General features: G+C 42.7%; 1 protein-coding gene across 1 annotated transcript in view; it reads right to left on the bottom strand.

Moving 5' to 3' along the window:
* Positions 1–8,098: 8,098 nt before the first annotated feature.
* LOC131234877 (uncharacterized) overlaps positions 8,099–21,189 on the bottom strand; it is a 57,415-nt gene continuing 44,324 nt past the window's right edge. Inside the window, exon 3 of the transcript XR_009165818.1 lies at positions 8,099–8,380. The gene's annotated coding sequence lies outside the window, so the exon portion shown is untranslated. The remainder of the gene's footprint in view (positions 8,381–21,189) is intronic.

The raw sequence follows: 21,189 nt of genomic DNA, 5'->3' as shown, positions 1-21,189 counted from the left end.
CCGGTATGTTTCCACTTCCTCTGATATCGTATAATTCATGATCTTGTCAGTATTTCTGACATTGTATGATTTTGGTGTTGTATCTGTGTGCTTGGCACTTATCTTGTACACACACTTTCACCACCCTCTAAGCTTTCTATAAGCTTATGCATGATAGATGCGTTCAAGTGGCGTTAGGTTGTAGCAGCGTGGAGCTTTAGCATGTAGGGGACTCCTGGAGCTTTGATTTTGACATATGTATTTCCCTTTCAACATTGTATTCAAATGTTTATATTAGTGGATATGTGATGATGATGTTGCCTTTGCCTTTGTGATTTGGGTAAACTTGTGGTTATGCTTCTTACGAGATAAATGTACGTTGGAAAATCCTCCTTGTAGTATCCTAGGATCGGAATCTGGCGTATGGGCGCTGGAAGCCGAGAATGGGGTACTACGGAGGTTGTCCACACCGGATTCAGTAATCGAGAATTTTGTGAGCCCAATTTTTATGTTTGGAGTGTGACACAAATAACAGCAACATAAAGCAACCTCAAATGCACAAGTATTGAGAGGTTAATACAAATGTTGTTCTAAGGACAACCTTACACCAAAAACCAATAGCTTATGGGAGGACAAGCTGATTTCTAGAACGTTTGTGAGTATCAAAAACTCAAACTAAAACAGAGGCAAAAGAAACAATCCTAGCTATTACAACATTTACCACAAAAGCATAAAATAGATTACAACATTCACACACAAACAAATATAACCATCCACCACAACTCCATGAATTATAGTGGTTCGTGTGTGTACACCAACTGTTCAGAAACAGCCACACAACTACTCCACTCCTAATATCCACACCACGGGATATTGGCTTTCACTAAGAAAGAAGGTTTTCTAAGGTTTACCTTAAAACCTTTACAATTATTTTTCAATGGGCTATCACAATTAAAAACCCCACACTGAGATTTTCCTGGCTGATCTTAGTCAAAACTACAAATAGAGATTTTCCTGGTTGAATCTCACCAACCAAAAATATAGAAAATAAAATCAATACTTATCTGAAGAAAGATATTTGATGTAGCCGGTAGAATTGCTTCTTTGTAGATGATAATGTTCAATGTTCAATCTTATAAAAGGAGTTCTAGGTCTAGATGAATTTTTAATTAAATCCAACCTTAGGCCACTTGGGTTCAATTTCTTAGATCTCATAAAGGGTTAAATCAAAATCTCCTTTTTAATTCAAATAGAATGAAATCAAGAGATCAAGAAATTAAATAACCAAAAAGCTATTAAAATAAATTTTAAATACCTCACAATAGCTTCTCAATAGTGGGGACTTATCTCTCAGAGTGGTGGCTTGAATTGGCTTGGAATGAATGATAAATTCTGAGAAATGTCCACTATTTATAGGCTGCAAATCAGTTCCTTTGACTGGTCCTGGGTTCAGCTCGACTGGTTCTAGCCAAACGACATTTCAAATTTTCTGACTCGATTTGATAAAATAGACCCTCGACTGGTCGAGTGGCTTGCTCGACTGGTCAAGTGGCCAACTCGACTGGTCAAGTGAAAAAAAATCACGTTACTGGAGTTCGAGTCGAGTCACACTCAACTGGTCGAACCAGTCTTCACGACCGGTTGAGCAGAGTACTCGACTGGTTGAGGACCTAATAAAAAAATTCAAAAATTTGAATTTAAATCTGGACTGGTCGAGCCAGTGCTTGGACTAGTCGAACCAAGACTAAGACTAGTCGAAGTAAAGCCTAAATTAAGTACAATGGCCCAACTTAAATATGCAATGTTAATGACCTAATCTTAAGGTCTTTCTAGGGTCATGTATACCTTAAATGTGAGAATTAAAATTAAACTATAGGTCGCTTCGGTAGATAGGACACTTTGAAGCACTTGAAGCTTGATCTTGAATTCTTGAACTTGTCTCGAACTTGTGTCTTGAGACTTAAGCAAAAGTATTTGAGCTTGTTCTTGTGACTTGAGCTTGAAGTAGTGTACTTGAGCTTGAGTTAGAGACTTGATCTTGAGCTCTAACATATGCTTGAACGTTAAGCTCGAGGATTGAAGTAATGATGCACTTGAGCTTGAGTACCTCGACTTTATGAACTTCAACTTGTTGTAGTAGTTGAACATGCATACTTGTAGCACATATAACGTCAATGTAGATAACACCACGCTCATTTTCAAATGAAGGTGAACTTTCCATCAATTTAAACATGAAGGTGAACTTTCCATCTTATCAAAACAAGTCAACCATACTGAAGTATTTTGGCACAACAAAATTTGACAACTCAGGGTGCTAGATTTACAACTTAGTACTTACACAATACGCTAGTTTCGAATCAAACAATAGTTCATCTTCCTCAAAAGTATCAGCAATGTAACACTCATTTCCTCCTTCAATGTAGGATCCCGATATTTTATAACATCGCTTATGCGCATGTGTCCCAATCCGTACCGTTGATAGACAATACACTGCACCCCAGTGCACCCAACAACCGCACCCAAATGATTTTTTCTGAATGACCTTGAGACCTCTATCATGTGGACCGTGTCGTCATTGCGGTTGCAATGGTGAAAACCGTGTGTCATTCCGATGCTCCGTTAGTGAGATATGACCCATTGAATGTACGATCAAAATTATGTATCCTGTAACACAAACAACCTTTATTATGTTAGGCCCATTAGACTTGAGCCCATGCGGGCTAAAGATACTTTTAGAACATTGAAATTACTACAAGATAAGACAATCACTACATGACAAATAAGTAGCTAGCACATATAAGACAAGCACTATAAGACAAAATTGGATTCTATCTCAAAATCCATCATTAACCCTCTCCCCATGCCTTAGAAACTAATCATGGTCTATGTCCACCTCATCCTATACATGCATCCAATGCATGTCTTGTTTTGTGCCACATCACTTCAAACAACCAATTTTAACACTCCACCTCATCATCCACCATGCATCACCTACAACCCACAACCCGTATCTATCCATTAGCCAATGCATGCCTAAATTTCTTCCACCTTTGTTAATACATGCTTAGCACTATCCACCTCATCCATCTATTACCCATACCATACACCACCTTCCACCTCGCTTTTAACACCAATAAGACCCCATAAACTTGCCACATCATCTTGCCACCTCAACCCTTAATTCCCTATATAAGAGTAGGAGCTCTCTTACACTCATTTCTTTGCTATACTAAGAAATTTTTGAGATTTTAAAAGAGAGTGAGAGAGAGTGGGGCCAAGGTGTGGCCCACCATCAATCCTAGATGGAGTGGACTACACATCATCATCCAACCATCCATCCATTTGAGGTGAGTCTACACCCCTCCTTCCATCTTCCTCATCCTCCTCTTTCTTCCTCTTTTTATTTTCTTGATATGTGTGGGCCCCACTAGTTTGCAGTTCTTGTGTGCATGTATTTATGGTTATGATGGTAAGCAAGGTGGCCCACATTAGTATGGCTCACCATGATGAACATTATATCCATAGCCTTCACATGTAATCCCATTTTTGTATCTGGACAACAACTTGTAAAATTCGTATAAAATCAATTATGCTAAGATCAGAGTTGAAACTTAAGAATAATATGAATTACAATATGAGCTAACCCTGGGCCAAATATCGTAGTCATCCAATGTTCCAATCATCTGCAACATCAAGTTTACTTGGCTGTCGTCTAACAGCACATGCAGGATTCTAATTTGCCTAAAACGGACCCATTTTTAATTCCATTAATGAATGTATTAAAAATATATTTTCAAATGGATTTGTAGAAAATCAAACTAGCTTTCCAATGGTATATAATAAGCCTCAATCGGAGTTCAGCAGCTGAGATCTTGGCCTTATACGAAAGATATATTTGGGAGCTTGTTATGACCATTCTTCTATGGGCCATATCCGTGATTCCAACAGTCATATGTATTTGATATTTTTTTCTTAACTTACTTGAGATAGTAAATAACCATATGTATGGTCCCTATGGTCAGATTCTTTCATGATAAAATTTAAAAAATTTTGAATCGATAGATACTTCCGTAAGGATAAATCTTGAATTGTTTTGTATGGTTTAGATGAATCCAAGGCTCTGTATGGTTGGAGATCTATATATGTAGTATAAATGACTTATTCCAAAGCCATCCATTTAATCAAAGTTTTCAAAAGAGAATCTGGTCAATATATTTCATGTGCTACATGATGTGTATGTTAGATATATGTTGTACATAACATTCATCCTCTTATTGACCCACTTGGGTGTGGGATCACTTGTAATTTATGCATTTTATTAGTTCATCCAATCTGGAAACCCATGTACATTGCTGTGAGTCTCTTATCTATGGTTTGCTAGCATGTGGGCCCCACTTGCCATTGGATCTATTTTATTTTCTTTGCGCTTTCTGTTTGCTGAAATTTTCTAAGTATTTAACTGTATTGCATGTAGGCCTCCTTGACACCTTGTAGAGGGCCCACACTCTATAGTTAAGGGTCCCATTATGGGGAATGTTTAATTTTTATATCAGTGAGATGGGATGTCCCACCTTTGTGTTAGGAATGATCCCTAAGTGTTTGGAAATTGGACCCTAAGTTGTGACAGACCCTATTTATCACGCCCCAAACTTGGAAACCGGGCTCACAAAATTTTTGATCGCCGAATCCAGCGCTGACAGGCTCTGTAGTACCCCATTTTCAACTTCCAGTGCCCATACGCCAGATTCCGATCATGGGATCCTACAATGAGGATTTTCAGTGTGAATTGTTTTGTAAAGGAGCATTACCACAAGCACAACCAAGTCACAAATGACAACATCAACACCACATATCAACTAATATAAATATTTGAGTACAATGTAAAAGAAAAATACATAAATAACAAAATCTCCAAAGTGATCTGCCACAAGCTCCTACCTCAATGCTGTTGCGTTCTAACATCACCTGCACACAATGATCGTGCATAAGCTTATAGAAAGCTTAGAGGGTGGTGTAAGTGTGTGTACAAGATGAGTGCTAAGCACACAAATATCAAAGTAAGTGGAAATACTGGAAAATCCATATATCATACGATATCAGAGTATGCAATGCAGATCGGCTATGCAAATGCAGAGTCATAAAAAGCTAAACATCGGATGCCAAGGATGTAATTCAATATACAATTCCTGACAAACCACAATTACCATTAGCCTCATCTAGGCCATATAAATACAGAAACATAGCAACCCAAATGCCATATGTCATGGATGTAATACAATATGCAGATCCTAGCGAGTCTCTAATACCATCAACCTTATTCAAGATATGCAATATAGAAGTATAGTAAACCAAATGCTATATGCTGAGGATGCGATGCAATATGCGGTGCGAATGAAATGACTAAGCAGAAATGTGAAGTCGGGATGATAGTATGCAGTATCACAAGTTGTGGGGTTCATCACAAGGTACTTCTATCCAAACTGGCCCATACCTTATTTGGATAGCTAGACACAATGTGGTAAACTCCTGATCTCAGGTTAGTTGCGTACCCAATCGAAATCATGGCCATTGTGAGGGTACCCACCATCCCGAGTGGATAATGAATGAATGAATGAATGAAATACTGAGTACACAACTCCTACTCAGTAAGTCCACATATTAGTACCGTACATCTCTGGGATCATCACCGAGGTCTATTATACTCTACAATGGTCACCACCTCCCTATCCGCGCAACCAAGTGAGTGAAAGAGACCTCACTACCTACCTGACCAGTAGTCTGCCAATACCCACTCGGCTCGTCGATAGTGGACCCATTTGTGAGCTGGTCAAACTCATCCTAGCTTACAGCCTCCTCACTCAGGCGGATAAGGCCACACCCCCTTCTAACCGACTATAAAATAGTGGGAGACGCAGCCTAATGGTATACGGCCCTCATGCGCTCATATATCCACTCGATCTAGACGTTGGAGCGTCTCCTAGCCACGGAGGTTTAGGGACTTTCACCTATGGACAACTAATGTGCCCAAATGCTCGAACCAAACATTTTCGGTGTCTCATCTGGGCATCCACAATATACCTGCGAAGGCCATGGCCATGATGTCACTAGGAAAAATAGTGGTCATATCACAAAATGCGAGATGCATGAGTCATACCATCTAGTCATGCATCAAACGTGCGCATACCGCGCACTTATGTGGGGTAACTCCGTCTCGTAAAGAGTTCCCTAAATTTCTCAACCCAACAGTAATGTTATGATCTAACATTCCTTACAACAAGCATACAAATGATACATGTGAATGTGTCATGATGTAATACCAAGCATGTTCTCAATGTGTCCTATTAGACTATGTACAATAGCATGATTATCAGATAAAACAAAAATCGGCTTTAACCAGTATATCACATAAAAAGAGTAGGAGCTAAACAACATGCCTCTTTTACAACTATAGGAGTCCATGTGGTATGTCCTACGTTAGACTAAATTAGCTTCCTAGGTACTAATATATCATATATCCCAAGACGGGGTCCACTGGAAGGATGGCGGATCTAACCCATACATCGAGATAGGCTCTACACAGTGGATATACTAAATTTGGTATTACATATTCTTCCATCTACGGCAAGAGGTGATGGTGTACTAACGTCAAGGATAAGCCTCACACTTGTCCCAAAGAAGTAAATGGATCGTTTGGATGATATATACGTGACACCGAGGTCCTAGCAACTGGATATAAGGATAAGATATGTCTCATGGGGTGAGTCAAGTGGGTGTACCACAAGGTGAGCTAAGAGGGTGAATCTATATGCAACAAGTGGGCTTCCTCACCCTCTCTATTATGTAATAAGTTGGGCTTTCCTACGAGGAGCCTGATACGTACACAAGGTGGCTTGGTGGGGTCCATACATTTAGGACTGTGTCCTTCCAAGCAGATTGAGTAACTCGCCCAACACCTCAGTGGACCATGGATATGGTCACTAAACTTGGGCAAGCATAAGTATCTAAATGGGCCACACTTCCTATGGAAGGCCTGATGTGAACAAAAGGTGGGCTTCAAGGTTTGGATAATCCTATAAGGTATGGTGGAAAGCACCATCATCAAATGGGGGCCCAACAGATTGGGATAGCCTAATTAAGGGAAAGGTGGGTATCACTAGCATCAATAGGGGCCCAAAGGTTTGGGTTTGCCTGGTGGGATGAGATGGGTATCATCAATGGGGGCCCAACGGTTTGTGACAACCCAATAAAGTGAGATGGGTCATACTAATAACAGTGGAGGCCCAACGAATTGGGTTAGCCCATTAAGAGGAGATGAGAATGAACCTAACAATGAGCCCCAGGGAGGACTACAATGTGGACATTTAACCTTCAATATGGACATTTAACCACCATTACTCCCAAGGTACGATCCATTTAGGATCGGAATTGGAATCATTACGGGGCTCTCGACCCTCCAATTATCTCGGAAATGGATGGACAGCACGTGCCCATCAATCACACATGGTGGGCCTGTATAAGGCAGCCCCATGGTGGGCATATAATCCACAAATCAGGGTGGGCCTCTCAAGGTAATGGGGCCCACGGCCATAGAGAAATGGATGAACGATGTGAATATAACACATACATTGTGGTGGAATCACTTATCATAATTGAGCCTCATATAAGGGCCTCGTATACATCACATTAGGCCTCACACAAGGGCCACATATACATCACTTGGGCCTCATACACATGCCGCATATACATCACAATGGGCATCAAACATGGGCCACATATACATTACAATGGGCCTCATTACATGGGCGACACATACATCACAATGGACCTCATTACATAGGCCACACATACATCACATTGGGCCTCAAACACGGGCCACATACATCATAATGGGCCTCTTGTACATCACATCGGGCCACAACCCATGAGCCTCATATCTGGGCCTCAAATACATCACAATGGGCCTCATATCTGGGCCTCAAATACATTCCAATGGGCCTCATCATAAGGGCCTCATATACATTAGGTGGGCCCTACATCACATGGGCCTCTAGGTGTCACGCCCCAAACTCGAAAATCGGGCTCACAAAATTCTTGATCACAGAATTTAGCACTGACAGCCTCCGTAGTACCCCATTCTCGGCTCCTGGCATCCATATACCAGGTTCCGATCCTGGGATCTTACAAAGAGGATTTTCAACATCAATTTGATTCGTAATAAGTATAACCATAAGCATAACCCACGAACAATAAGCACAAGAACACCATCACAAAATCCACTATGATAAAAACTTTAAGGTACGATGCGCATAAAGGGAAATACAATGATAATAATAATGGTAACTCTTAAAGCTCGATTGCACGCTCCTGCTCCTACTAAGTTACGGCTGCGTCCTGGCGCCACCTGCACGTATTTATTGTGCATAAGCTTATAGAAAGCTTAGAGGGTGGTGTAAGTGTGTGCGCAAGGTAAGTGTCAAGTTTGCAATATCAGAGAAATGCGAAAACATGCCGGTAAGTCCATAATTACCATCAGCCTTATCCATGTTATGCGATGCAAGGCATAATAAGTCAATATCATATACTAAGGAAACAATGTAGATCAGTTATGCAATGCGAAGTCATAGTAAGCCAAATATCATATACTGAAGAAACAATGTAGATCAGCTATGCAATGCAGAGTCATAGTAAGCCAAATATCATATACTGAGGAAACAATGTAGATCAGCTATGCAATGCGGAGTCATAGTAAGCCAAATATCATATACTAAGGATGCAACACAATATGCAAATCTTGACGGGTCCACATATACCGTCAACCTCATCTAGGCCATATAATTGTAAAAACATAGCAACCTAAAATGTCATATGCCATGGATGTAATGTAATATGCGGTGTGAATGAAATGACCAAGCTAGAGTGTGAATTTGGGATGATAGTACGTAGTATCGCAGGCTATGGGGTTCATCACAAGGGACTTCTATCCAAATCAGTCCCATACCTAAATTTGGATAGCTAGACTCCATGTGGTAAACTCCTAATCTTAGGTTAGTCGCGCACTCCAACAAAAATCTTGGCCATTGTGAAGGTACACAACAAATAGTTGCGCACCACTAGCCCGAGTGGATAGTTTATAAATGAGTCAATCAAATGCTGAGTACGCAAGTGCTGCTCAGTAAGTCCACATATCAGTACCGTACATCTCTAGGATCATCACCGAGGTCTAGTACACTCCATGCTAGCTACCACCCCTACTAGCTGCGCAGCCCAGCGAGTGAAAAAGACCTCACTACCCACTTGCTAATATCGGCCCGACTTGTCGATAACGAACCCATTTGTGAGCTAGTCAAACTCAGCTTAGCTTACAGCCTTTCACTTAGGTGAATAAGGCCACACCCCCTCCTAACTAACCACAACACAGTGAGAAGCACGACCTCCTGGTATTTGGCACTTGACGCTCATGTCCTCCACTTGGTCTAGACGTTGGAGCATCCCCTAACCATGGGAGTTTAGGGACTTTCACCCACGGACATCCAAAGTGCCCATATGCTAGAACTAAATATTTTCGGTATCCCATCCGGCTATCCACAATGATCCTGTGGAGGCCACAACCCTAATATCGATAGGACGTCAAGAGATCCTGTCACACAAATGCGAGATGCATAAGTCATACAGTCCAATCATATATCATCCTGCACGTACTGTGCGCTCATGTGGGACAACTTCGCCTATCAGGGAGTCCCATAAACAACTTGCCTTATGGCATATGCAATGGTCAATCACATCTCATAACAAGCATGCAGATGATGCATATGGGTATGTATCATAATGCTATGCTATCATATACTCATAATCGATATCGATAATTGGCATCGATAATCAGCCTCGATAATAGTCCTTGACAATCGGCCTTGACAAACGGCCTCAATAACCGGTCTCAATAATCAGCATCGATAATCAGCCTCGACAATTGGCCTTAACAATTGGCCTCAAAATCGGCCTATATGTAAGGTGAGGTCTGTAGATGAATAGCAGATTTAAACCATAATATGAAGATCGACCCTCGGCCGTGGATATATCAATTCCTATAGCACGGAGGCCCATTAATGTGGACATTTAACCAACATTGCTCCCAAGGAGTGCCCCACATAGAGCCAAATGTATAGTGGGCCCATGGCCTCGCACAAGGGCCTAATATATATTATCATGGGTCATTTTACATGGGCCTTACTCAAGGGCCACATATATATCATATCGGGCCTCATTCATGGACCTCATATACATCATATTGGGCTTCATCATATGGGCCAATATGCATCACATTGGGCCTCATCAAATGGGCTGCAATTGCGTCAAGGTGGGCCTTAACGGATGGGCCATAAATATGTCACATTGGCCTCAACGAATGGGCCACACATACATAACATTGGACCTCTCGAATGGGCCAAAAATGCATCAAGGTGGGCCTCACAGATGGGCCACAAATGCATCAAAGTGGGCCTCATGGATGGGCCACAAAATACATCAAGGTGGGCCTCACAGATGGGCCACAAAATACATCAAGGTGGGCCTCACAGATGGGCCACAAATACATTAAAGTGGGCCTCACGGATGGCCCACAAGTACATCAAAATGGGCCTCACGGATGGGCCACAAAATACATTAAAGTGGGCCTCACAGATGGGCGACAAATACATCAAAGTGGGCCTCACGGATGGGCCGAAAAATACATCAAGGTGGGCCTCATAGATGGGCCAAAAAATACATCAAAGTGAGCCTCACAAATGGACCACAAATACATCAAAGTGGGCCTCACGGATGGCCCACAAAATACATCAAAGTGGGCCTCACAGATGGGCCACAAAATACATCAAAGTGGGCCTCACAGATGGGCCACAAATACATCAAAGTGGGCCTCATGGATGGCCCACAAGTACATCAAAGTGGGCCTCATGGATGGGCCACAAAATACATAAAGGTGGGCCTCACAAATGGGCCCCAAAATACATCAAGGTGGGCTACATCACATGGGCCACACCATCTATACCATTCATCTATTTAACAGATCATTTTAGAACATTACCCAAAAAAATTAATCACATCGAGCCATCATCTGGACCATACCACAAATAAAAGTGGAGATAATGATTTTCACTATTAACAATTCACCCGGCCCACCATAACGTTCAATTTCCATCCAATCTGATCATAAGGTCACATGGACCTGAATTAAGAGGAAGAACAAATTTCATATCGATCCAACGCTTCTATGGCCCCTAAAAAGGTTTCAACGATAGACATTCAAGCCTCCACTGATTTTTGTAGTGTGGTCCACCTGATAGACGGTTAATCCAGCAACTATATTGTTGCTGGATGGATGGTTGATATAACACATATACCCTGTGGTCCCACCGTCCCAACTGTCTGGACGGTGCAGATGTACACATATGTCACGGTGAGCTCCATTCAAATGGACGGACGGCATGGATTTCATCTACACATCAGGTGGGTCTTGTCCAGATGGACGGACGGTGTGGATGGAATCCACATGCAAGTGGGTCCCACAAACTTGGTGATGTCACCACACAGCTATATAGCTGGTGTGGAAGTCCAGCCAATCCACTTCCCATGATAGGTGGGTCCCACGTGGGGCCCACCAGATATAATATTTAATATATGTTATATTATATTATATCATATATATATATATATATATATATATTAAAAAGGGAGATCCAGCATCTAGGAGGTTGGACGTTCGTCCAAGGGATGGTCTAGATTAATTAACACATGCATACAAGGTGGACCCCACCAGAATTTTCTGATGTCATGGGACCCACAACACATGCTGACGTCAATACCTCAGCTATCTAGCTGGAGAGAGGTACTCTAGCCAATCCGCATCCACCGTCCATGGATTGGACGGTGTGGATGCACTACATTAGATCAAGGTGGGCCCCACACGCTGCCATGGTGGGGGCCACGTCCAGCGAATGGATGGTTAAGATATAACAAATGCCTTATGTTAGATCCATAGAACTTACTATCGTCTTCAACAGGTGGTGGCCCACCGTCCAAAAATAGATGGATGGGTAGGATAAAACCCATATATAATGGTGGATCCCACCGTCCAATAACCTGGAAGGTGCTAGACACACGTGCAAGGTGGGACCCCTGTTGATGAACGACTGGATGAAATGCAGGCATCAGGTGAGTCCACACATGTGGGACCCACCAGCTTGGATGAAGCTGATACTTGTGTTTTCTCTTCAAACGGTCTAGCAGCAGCTATTGCTGGATGTTTAATGCCTGGGCGGCCAGGATCAGGTGGGCTCGTGGTCTGGACAAAATGGATGGGCGTGTGGATGTGGGACACATGTCATGGTGTGTCCAGCACACACACATCAAGGTGGGTCCACGCGGTGGCCCACTGGAGTTCGGATTAAACTGATATTTGTGTTTTTCCTTCATCCAGACCTGTCCAAACAGACGGGCAACAAGGTGGGTCCCGCAATCGGACGGCGTAGATCATACATCATGGTGGGCCATCATTCATGGAAAGAGAGAGAGAGAGAGATCGGTGAGATGGAGGGACCCTGCCACTATGGGCCCCTCTAGGTTACAAAACATACATCAAAGGGGGTCCCAAGTAGGATTCACACCATCAATCGGTGGGCCCCACTTGGTCCATCACCAAAAATAAAATCTAACCTACAAATCATACACCTATTGCACTCCTTCTTGGTCTCTTGGCTTCCTTAGCTCCTATGTTTAACCTTTGATGGTGGATGATGAAGTTTGGATGGGGGAGATGAGAGTTTTTAGGGTAGGGAAGTGGGCCAACCTAGTTTTCTCTCCTAAGAATTTTTCTCTCATGGAGGCTTGGGATTTGGTGGAGAATGGGATGGGATGGAGTGATGTATGGGAGAGAGGGATGGCATTATAAGAAAGAGATCGGTGGAGAGAGAGAGAGAGAGAGAGAGAGAGAGAGAGAGAGAGTTGACTTTGGGAATGGGAGAGAGATGGGTAGGGTATGGGTGTCGTAAGGGGAGTAATAGGATATGTACTTGACTTGAGGTGATTTATTGATGTGATGGTTGTAAAGATTCTCTCAGAATTTGTAATGCACGGCATTTCTCCAAAATGAACATGGGCCCACAACTCCTAGCTTGGGTATCACATCGGCGCATGAGATGCGGCGTTGGAACCGCGGCAATGGCGTGGTCGCTAGGATACAAGTTTCGAGTCAAGCCAATAGAGGTTGACAGGGTGCGACTTAGGGTCACGTGCAAATGCTATCAGGGCGTCGCTGGCTGCCGATATTCGACTGGGAGGACCGCGGGAGTCCACGAAATGGTACAGTCTAGTATATGGGCCTTATAGCTCTCTTCTCCTAATAAAAATTTCGTTCTCGAAATTTATAAAACAAACAAGGGAAGAGGAAGCATCAACATATATTTGGTAAGGCACAATTAGTTTACAAATGGATGGGGATAGCGCTCTCTAATCTCAACATCGTGCTCCCAAGATGCCTCATCAACACTATGGTGACCCCTACTAAACCTCAGATCCTGGATCAGAGATGATCGAAACTAGGATACCTTGTAGCCTCACCATCTCACTAATAACTAATCTAATAAGATAGTCTTAATGCCTGGTCGTGTGAATCATCGGCGACTCCTCTTGATGACTGAGAATCCTACTGAGCTACATAAAACCTGCCCTAAGCCTGCTGGGAAGGTGTATGTCCGACCGCACGTGGAAAAAGCCCCACTAGAATTGCACCGTTAGATCGAGAGAGGCCTGTTTTGGTTATAACCTAAGTATACCTTGGCCCTGGGGTTATTTTCATCAATGTTAGGCCTATATATAGACCTTAAAACCCTCATTCTCTTTTCCATACGAATTTCCTAACCCTAGCAAAGAGAGATAGAGGAAAAGAGAGAGAAAGTGAGAGAGAAGTTGGTGAATCATCTTAGATTCTTTCCTGTTGCTATACATCCTTAAACCATCACTTTTGAATTGTTATTTCGATGATTCTAAGTTCATCCATGGATAAGTTAACCTAACCTTAATCTATTTTAGAGCTTAGAATGGTTTATGTGTTGTTGTATCTCATTTCTATTCTTGCCTTAGGTTGTCTAGTCGCCGTTAACGAAGACATATCGTCTGAATCAGTCGGTGTGCTATTTCTAGTTTAAGGTGCAGACTTTAATCGTATAGGTTATGGTTTTCAAGGCTTTCAATGCCAGTGAATGGTTTATTCTTGTTATGGATGAGATTTCGCATGCCAAATACTATGTTTATTTTGTGTTCCTAATATGCATGTGTTATATTGCGATTTGTGTATTCTATGTATATATAGGAAGTATCGTATACGTATAAAATATGAACATGTGTTTGCCATGATTATTTGTCGTGTATTTATGCAAGATGTATGTGTGACAACTCCTTGGCAAAAGGAATTGTCCAAATGTGCGTATTCCAATGTACGTCATGTATGTTGACCTATGTATTCTAAGTGTTTGTAGAAATGTATAAATGGTCTAAAGGGTGATATGTTAACCTAATTGTGGGCGTTGAGAAGCAATTCTCAACACTCTTATTGATGTGTATGATTTACCACATGCAAGTCATATTCCTTGTTGTTTAATTTCAAATATTACTTATGTGAAAATCCATATTAAGTTGATATTCTTCAAATGCTTACATACCACATGATTCGAGTTGTTGTTCCATTACTATTCTAAATTGCCAATATGAATATCTGTTATAAATGGAATGTGTTCGGGACTATGAATAGTCTAGGAAATCGGTAATCGGCCTTGAGTTCGTGGCTGAGGTTGCTTTCGCCACGTAGGACGCGATTTGACAAACCCGAGTCGTAATAGAGTTGTCGGCAGTGGTTTGGCCACACGGAGTGTTTGTGCACTCTATGCGTTCAACCCAACGTGCGCTCGTGCTAGTCGAGTTCGTCAAGTAACTCGATTGTCCAATGTATGTTCACCATGTATGGACGCTATTGTTTGAATCTAGGGTACCAAACTTACCGATGAAATCCTGTTGACCGTTGTACCTTGATACGCTAAGACTCATGAGCCGGACATGGTGGTATGGGACATCGTGGTCGAGCTGTCGGCCTATGCTGGGGTGACAAGCCTCCCCGTAGTGACCAGTGAGCAACCAAACTCGTGAGCCGATTATGGTGGTATGGGACACTATATTCGTGCTATCGGCCTACATTAATTGGTGACGAGCCCTTTGTAGTGACCTCGACCATACCTAGATACCAAATTGAGGTGACGAGCCTTATTGTAGTAACGAAGGTATGATAGGCGTGCATTGATTGGTGACGAGACCTTTGCAGTGACCTAAAACCATATGATCGTATGAGATTGTCTAGGACTAACGACCCTAGAATGGATCACTGTTTGGAGATTGATATGAGGAAGGTACCTTAGCTTCCCAATCCTGCTGTATGAAAAGGACTAATAACAACTTGGTAATCATGTGCATGCATCGCATTGCATGTGCCTGGAAGAGGTGGAGCACTTGAGGTGGTGTCATGCATAACGTAAGATGAAGACGCTGAGGGTGTACGCGCGAGGGCACGCATTATTCTACATACATCCTTGCACTAACAAGAGTACTTAGGACATGTTTCATTGTTCTACTTTATCATTACTGCTTGATTAAATTGATAACATGTTAACCTTTGCTTTATTGTTCCACTGAGTTGATCACTCACTCCCACGTTCTGGGACGGTGTTTAAATACCCACCAGACTCTGTCTTAGATGCAGATATTGATGCAACCCCTGAGGCAGAGCAGGAGTTCGAGGATGATGAGGCTGCATTTTCTTTCATGCAGTTTTCAGGTGGGTTCTTGTGAGCCTTATTCTGATGCGTGAGATTCTGGGATTTCTTTTTGGGAATAGATATTGTCATTTGATACTTGTAATTTTGATAGTAACATTTGGAAGTATGACCTGGTATGTATATGTATTTCAGGGATTTGCACATGTACACATATATTTCTTTAAGTCTTCCGCTTACGTTCTTCACTTATCCCTGAATTATGTTTGCAGTTTGGCTTAATCTATTCCATGGTTTATATACTCATACAGACAACATACATCCATCATTAATTATGTTGCATAAGTGATGTTCTGAAACTCGGGAGATGAGTTATGCTCGACCCCCGAATTTCAGGGCGTTACAAAGGCAATGCATGAAGGGGCTTGCACAGCCAATGCTAATGTGATGCAAGTAATGTGAGTGCTTATAACCAAACCATATGTCAAGTATATTTCCAATCATAAGAAAATCACCGGGGTCCATTACACTTCCGAATGACTGCCGCTCTACAGACCCCGCACAGTCAAACAAGCGAAAGAGACCTCACTACCCGCCTGTGGACAGCTAATCACCAACAAGGCCTGAAGGTAGCGGACCCATTTACGAGCTGGTCAGACTCAGCCTAGCAATGCCTCCTCATACTAGGAAGGTAAGGCCACACCCTTATCCAATCGACTACACAACAGTGGAAGTCGCGGCCTAACGGTATAAGGCCCTCGTGCGCTCATAGTTTCCACTCGGTCACGGCGTTGGAGCAGATCCTTGGTACCATAGAAGTTTTGGAAATCTCACCCATGACATCATATGCACCCGGTATGCTCAAATAATATTTTTAGTGTCCACACATGCGGCCATCCACAAATGTCTCTGTGGAGGCAAGGCCCTGGTGAAGCAAGGGCGGTATCATCATGAAATGCGATGTCAATGCATGAGTCGCACACACAGATCATGCACAAGTTTCAGGCACTCAATGTGCATAAGGGGACAAACTCCATCCCTCAATGACCACCATACAATGCAATCAATTCATACAGATGATGCATATGGGTCGCAACGATGTAAGTATGCTACCTGTGTAATATGGAATCATCCGTCCCAAGGAGGGTCAAGATCTAGACACATAGACAGGTATTCTAAGAAGACGAGAAGTCCTCTAGTGGGAGCCCAGTACTTTGGGATGACCCACAAACTAAGAGAGTCAAAATCCTAAGGAGGAACGGTCCTAGCTAAGCCCAAGGTGGGCCTTTAACCACCTATAAGGGCCTTTATAGGCCTACCTTAGGGCCACTAAGGAGGACATCTACACTAAGCCCAAAAACAAAGGTAACCTGGTGGGCCCTTAAGCAAGGTTAGGGCCCAACCATAAGGGTCAAAGGTTCACTCATTGTGGTGAGCCTAATGGGTAGCCCATTATCCCAACATATGGGAAATCCTTAAATTTTTAACACAAGTTGGGCCTCACATCTCGGCCTAAGTATGGATTTATTATAGTGGGCAAACAAGGGCCCAACTACTTGAGTATTTGGTCCAAAAGGCCCATCACAATGACATGATAAATATAGGACCCAAGGGTTCAATGGGCTTATCAAAAGTTCCAGCCTAACCAAGACTATAAGGCCCATACTTAACTAAGAGACTAGCCCAAGAAGAATCCCATTTGGGATGGGCCTTTAATCATACACTAATTAAGCCTAAAAAAAATATAAAATTAAAATGGTAAGATACTGACTTAAATCCTCCTCAAATCTAGTGGGCCATATTGCCCCAAAGAACATCTATAGGCAACAATTATTGGGCTCAATGCCAAATTCCAGCCCACGTAAATTTCCGGTTTGGTTGGAGTTCAACAATAGAAGTATTTCTTAGTATAATTAATTCTTGATGGCTCACACAAATCACTGTGGGCCCCACCAGATGAGAGAGGAGATGCAATAGATATATCAAATGGGCCAGGCCGTTGGAATGCAGGCCCAGCAGTAGCCTAAGGCAGGGATGTCCTATGTGTAGGCAGCCCTATGGGCTTGGGGTGTCTGGCCCAAAAATCCACCCAATGGGCCCCAATTGAATAAAAAGGGGGGAAGGATGATCAATCCCCTAAGGACCCCACATGGATGGGTGGTGGGATATACAACACCTCAAGGTGGGCCCACGAAGCAGGCTGGACGCCCCAGCCTGGGCGTCCCTACCTAGCAGACCACTTCCAGCCGTACCACGGGCAACTCAAATGTCTTTTAGGTCTGAAATTTTACAGAGTAATACTTCCATAGGTGATCCACACCCCCACAAAATTTCAAATTTTTTGGACACTTAGAAATGTTTTAATTTATTTAAATGAAACAGACTGTCCAGAAAATCGGACTGACCTGGATGTCCCAACGTGGTGGGCCAGTCCGGCCCTCGCCACGGTGTACATAGGGGTCCATTGGCCTTGAAATTTTGTAAGTGGGTCCTATAATGGGTCGACCACATTTCTACAAAATTTTAAAATTTTTAGACATATATAAATATTTTAATTTATTTAAAGAAATCAATCTGTCCTAAAACTCGGACTGATCTAGACACCATATTGTAATGGGCCGGTCCAGCCAGCACCATGGTGTGTGCAGGTGTCCATTAGCCTCAAAAATTTTTAGGTGGGTCCTAACATGAGTGTACTACCTCCTTGTAAATTTTTATAATTTTTAGACACCTAAAAGTATTTTAATACATTTCAGAATTCCAACCTGTCCTTGGTGGATTGTTGCAGGAATTGTATCTGTCCCTATGTTTGGGACCACATGGGGTGTACCTGGACCCACCCAAACCCTTGGAAAATTGGGGAAAAGGTGGACCTACATATGTTAAATAAGTGGGGTCCACTGGAGTAGCCCACTTCTTCCAAAAAGTCAGGTGAATATAGTATTTTCCTCCATACTGTATTGCTGAACTGTCTAGAAATTTATGGGCAGTTAGCCATCTTTGGCCCAACCCATGGGCCTCAATCATGGGAGGTAGGGTGTGGGCCCCATACCACATCAAAGTGGGGTCCACACACTACAAAACCCCAAAATAAATTTGAGATAAAAGGCCTGCAAATAGGTCTAAACAGTAACTCAAAATACATGCTCCAACTGGGCCTGAAATCTGGACAGCAACATAGGCTATCCATATTTCAGCCCATGCAAATAAATCAAGGGGTCCATAGCCCTGTTTCCTCATGTGGGGTTTACCTTAATAGGTTCACAAAATTTCAGACCCATCAGAGCTCTCAAGCCTCTATAAAAATCCATTTTAGAGGCCATCCAGACCATGCATGCATGATTGGGCCTGGACGTCTAATTAAGGTGGGCTTGGACGTCCCATCTTACTGGGGGCCCGTGATGTTGCTGACCTACTTTGGTGGGCCACATATCATTAGAAAATATACAGAAGTAGACAAGGGAAAGGAGCAAGATCGGCCATAGGTGGGAGGTCCTGCCACTAATGGACCATCCACACACAAATCCATACCATCTCTATATCATACACTTACATGCAAGCCAAGATACATCAAAATAAGTTGCTGGATGGTAGGCATCCCTTCCCTACATGTATGCAAAGGCCTAGGTAGCCCATGTGATGCAAGGATTAAGAGGAAATCATCATAGTGGGTCCATGGAAAATGGCCTACCATGGAATGGATTATGAAGAATCTAGGCCCTTGGCCTTCATCCTAGGAACCATATAGAGTCTCCACCATGGATTGGTGGGCCCTACATGCTCCCATGTATGTAGAAAAAGGAAGGGAAGAAAGGAAAGAAGAAGAAAGAGAGATGAAGCCAAGAAGAGCGCCCACCTAAATGGATCCCATTCCAAAGTTACATCAATCTACTCTTCATGCTCCAAGGGACATGTTTCAATGGGTGAGATGGATTGTTAAAGGTTAGATGGGAGGGGATTTGAGGGAGAAGGGGCTGGAGAAGAGAGGAAGATGGAAGGGAAGTTGCTAGGGAAGAAGAGAAGAGAGAGAGAGAGAGAGAGAGAGAGAGAGAGAAATGAGAGGGAAAGAGAGAGAGAGACTTTTAAGACTTGTAATGATGAGCTCTCTCTCTCTCCTAGGCAATGATGGTGGCCTATGGTGATATTAACAAGGCTTAGGGTAATAGCGTTTCTAGAAATCTCAATCTAAGATGAAATGATGGCATGGGAAAACGTGCAACCCATGGTAGGGTCTACCAATCATGCAATCAATGGCCCATATCGATCAATGATCATAACTTGAGATATTCATATCGGATTAACGCACAGGATGCGGCGTCAGAATGACGGCGACGAGGCGGACGCAATGGCATAGGTCTCGGGTCAACCCGAGTCGAGTTTACATGACCGAACTCAAGGGTAACTGAAAATACTATCTGAAGGTCGCGGGTCGCCGAAATTTGACCGGTAGGACTGTGGGACCAAAATGAACGAAATGCATACTCACACACACATGCATACATGCGAACTCAGGTCGGGTCTCACAACCCTCTCCACCAACAAAGAAATTTCGTTCTCAAAATTGACCAATCTAAGACAAAACACCACCATCATATAGCAATCATCATATAAGAAAGGCAATACAAACAATCATATATCAATTAATCATCATAACTTGAGATGTACATATTGGATTAATGCACGGGACATGGCGTCGGAATCGCAGCGACGAGGCGGACGTAATGACATAGGTCTCAGGTCAACTCGAGTCAAGTTTACATGACCAAACTCAAGGGTAACTACAAACACTATCTCAAGGCCGCGGGTCGTCGAAATTCAACCGGTAGGATCGCGGGACCAAAATGAACAAAATGCATACTCACACACACACATGCACACATGAGAACTCAGGTCAGGTCTCACAGCTTACCACTTGCTTGTGGAGTTGGAATATAGGGTCTACTAGGCTATTAAAAATCCAAACCTTATTTTGGACAATGCTGGCTCGCTATGTAAACTTCAGTTGAATGAACTTAAAGAGATCCGGAATGACGCATACGATAACTCGAGAATTTACAAGGACAAGATGAAAGTGTTCCATGACAGGAACATCCTTTAGAAATCATTCTTCATTGGTCAAAAAGTCCCTTTGTACAATTCTCGATTACATCTTTTTCCAGATAAACTCCGATCTCGTTGGACCGGTCTTTTCACTGTTACTAATGTCTATCTTCATGGGGCCATCGAGATTCAGAATCCAAACAATGGCAATGTTTTTAAAGTGAATGGACATCAATTAAAGCCATTTGTTGAGAAATTTGATTTAGAAGACATGTTCATACCTCTGATTGATCCTGTTTACTAGGATTAACCTCCTAGTCTAACGGAGGTATGTTTAGGTTTATTGCTTTCATATATG

Source organism: Magnolia sinica, chromosome 19, assembly GCF_029962835.1.
Source record: "Magnolia sinica isolate HGM2019 chromosome 19, MsV1, whole genome shotgun sequence".
NCBI lineage: Eukaryota > Viridiplantae > Streptophyta > Magnoliopsida > Magnoliales > Magnoliaceae > Magnolia > Magnolia sinica.
Note: the sequence above shows the minus strand (reverse complement) of the source record. Positions and strands in the feature narration are given on the sequence as shown.